A 3,189-nucleotide genomic window follows, 5' to 3' on the forward strand; every position below is an offset into this window, starting at 1 on the left:
TCAACAGGGCTTCCCCGAGACACAGTGCCATGGCTCTGGGAGCGAAGCTGGAGATCTGGAGGAGGACACATGCCAGGCATGGAGGAGGCCAAGGCAAGTGTACTGGCCTGGGGAAGGCTCAGCCACAGGCCAGGTGGCTACAGGGGGACACCGGGAGATGGCAGTGACAACCCTGAGGGTACAGAGTGCTGTGGGTCCTTCCTGTTGAGACAACCAACTGAGGGTCCAAATCATTTGAGAAAAAAAAAAGTCTGTCCTGAACATGTGCAAACTGCCTAGTCCCTGTGGCAGTGCCATGTGACAGTGCCCTGTGACAACTTCCTATTCCGCACGGACGCTTGCTGAGTACGTAAGTCGTCCAGAGGTGACTGACACTCCCTGGGAGGGTGTGCGCAGGCTGTGAGCGGCACACTTGAGGTGGTAAGGGTCCCGGCTTAGGTGGTGGGCATCCTGGACAGAGCCTGCCGACATGGAGGGTCAACCTGCTTACTTTAAGAAAGGCCCAACGGCAGACGTTCAGTTTGAAGTGTCAACAATCTGATAAAAAAAACATGCAACTCAATCATATATTTCTAATGAAACTGATAAATATAGATGCCCCTCAACTGAAACACAAATGCTTAAAGGTATAGAAATCAAGTACACGCTGCGTCTTACGAATTGTTGGGAGGAAAATGGACGTGAGGGTCCTACTTTACAAAGAACGCTGCCCACGGTGAGACCAACATCACGAGGCACCGACTTCTATAAAACGCAGTCCTCAGGAGCAGCAGTCTTCATTGGTTCCAGGATTAACTCCCGCGTTCATTGCTGTGCAAATGTTTCCATTGATCAAAAGCCTCCCTGATGGAGGACTATCAACGTGGGGAGATACATGGTGCTTCTGGATTCTACTCCACTGCTCCTCCCTCTCAGACCATCCTGCACCCCTTCCACGTTCCGAGGTGATTTTCTAGGACTGGGCCTCCCATCAGGGCCTGGCACCTCCAGTTCTTTTGTGTCCTTGTTTTGGTCCCTTGTCAATGGGGACCCTGCCATTGCCTCTCATTTTACCCGTGTCCTTTCTGTCCCGAGTTGTGTGAAAACCTTTAGCCACACGGTGGCCAGGAGGAGCCCACCCAGTCAGGAAGACCCTGCCTGTGTGTGACCTTAGCCTTCACCCCGTGAGCAGGCCCTATGTCCTGCGCTGCAGGTACAAGTAGCTCAACCTGCATTTTGTCATTTGGACCAGGACCCTGGAATGTCAGCCCAGCAGAACAGAAGTGCTGTATTTGGATCGCGAACAGGAGCACGCCTGGACCCCCAGAGGTCTCCAAGGCTGAGACCCTGCAGGGCAATCTGAAGAACTGAGGTAGAGGCAGAGCGTCCTGGGCTTCACAGGGCAAGCTGGGGACTCACACGACACCCCTGGACACCACGGCTGCTGTAGGCCTGTGAGCCCCTCCTGGAATGTGCACACAGACCTGAGGGCCAGAGAGCGTCTGAATAGTCACCTTCAAAAGCTAATGCTAGCTGCTCTCACGGGGGATCCACAATTTTCTCTCCCACCCGAAACAAAGAGAGCACCCTGGGCACTCCCATCCTCCAGTTGTTATTTAGCAAACTTGTCAATCAAATGTTTGTAGAAAGGGACCCATTTACTAACAAGCCTGAGGTCTCTTCTACATCTTCTGGCCCTGTATGCGTTTGCCTGGATACAACATTTAAATAAAAACAAATTAAATACACTAATCTATTTATTTCTAGTTTTTATTAGTGCATTGAATAAATCTTTCCCTATTCTGAATTCCAAAAGAAACTCTGTTATTTTTTTCCATGAGAAGATTGGCAGTTTTGTTTTTGCCATCATTAAATAAATACATTTGGAGCTGGTTGTGTCTATGGAGTGAGGTAGGGGTTCATTTTATTTTCCATTCTGCTTACCAACAGCCCCATTTTCTCCTATTTATTAAGGTGCTCCTCCTATCATAATCTGAAGCTTCATTTATATCATGAGTTTGCTTCTGGGATCCATATCTTATGTTCCCTCCCCCCCCACCCCCGTGACCCCTTACCAGAATATTAGGACTTTCTGTAAAAGTGGAGGAAAACAAGTCTGTTTCCTTTCCTCGTCCATCTCATTCAGAATCATCCTGGATTTCCTATACCTTTACTTTTCTGTATGAATCTTAGAATCATCTTAAAGTTCTGTTAATATCCTTTTTAGGTATTTGGGGAAAGTGATTTGAATCTAAAGATCATATCACACTAGGAATGATTGACAGCTTTATGCTGGTAGATCTTCTTATCCACAAAGATGGCATTTTAAAAAATAAGCCTTTATTTGAAAGCAGTTTTTTTTTTTAAAGAGAGAGAGGTAGAGAGAGAGAAAAAAAATTTTATTATTTATTTTTTAGTTATCGGCGGGCACAACATCTTTGTATGTGGTGCTGAGGATCGAACCCGGGCTGCATGCATTCCAGGAGAGCGCGCTACCACTTGAGCCATATCCCCAGCCCCAGCAGTTTTAAAATTTATAGAAAATTTGTGATTTTAACATAGCTTTCCTTATTGCTAACATCTTATGAGTGGGGCACGTTGATGACCACTAATAAACAAATATCAATGCTTGAATCTTTCAACTCAGATTTCTTGAATTTTTATCTAATGTTCCTTGCTAAACCCTTCTATCATTTTTAAAAGTTCTTCCATGTATTAAATTGAGTTTTTTTATAAACAATTATTGACTCTACAAATAATGGTAATTTTAGCATATCCATTGAAATCCTGCATCTCTATTTTTTTAATTGTTTTTCATTGTTTTTGTGCTGGTTGGTATTTTCAATATAACACTGAACAGAAGTGTTGGCAGCTGACTTTTATATCTCATTTTTTTCCTACTTCAAGGGACTGTTTCTAAGCTGCTCCACCTTAGATTCATTTTTTTTCTGGGTATTTCTATGTTTTTTGTTGTTGTTGTTTAATAAACATTATTGTTTGGTAAAGATGCCTAGTTATCTTCTGAATTTAGGAAATTCTTTCTGACATAAAGAGGGGTTAACTTGTCCATGAACTTTTGAAGTCTGGCACCCACACAGAAGGGGGAGTGGAACCTAGATGCACTGGTGCGTGACCCTCCACCAGGTGGACGTCCTCCTGCAGGAGTCAGCACTGAGGTCAGGACGATGCGGGTCCCTCATCCTGGGGAAG

General features: G+C 45.0%; 1 long non-coding RNA gene across 1 annotated transcript; it reads left to right on the top strand.

Annotated features, from left to right (window-relative positions):
* The first annotated feature begins 534 nt into the window (after nucleotides 1-534).
* LOC144372813 (uncharacterized) lies at nucleotides 535-1,731 on the top strand. The gene is made up of 2 exons (XR_013432688.1): nucleotides 535-944; nucleotides 1,232-1,731. It is a non-coding gene; the product is annotated as an uncharacterized LOC144372813 (long non-coding RNA).
* Nucleotides 1,732-3,189: the final 1,458 nt, after the last annotated feature.

The sequence above is a fragment of the Ictidomys tridecemlineatus genome, unplaced genomic scaffold (genome assembly GCF_052094955.1).
Source record: "Ictidomys tridecemlineatus isolate mIctTri1 unplaced genomic scaffold, mIctTri1.hap1 Scaffold_165, whole genome shotgun sequence".
Lineage (NCBI taxonomy): Eukaryota > Metazoa > Chordata > Mammalia > Rodentia > Sciuridae > Ictidomys > Ictidomys tridecemlineatus.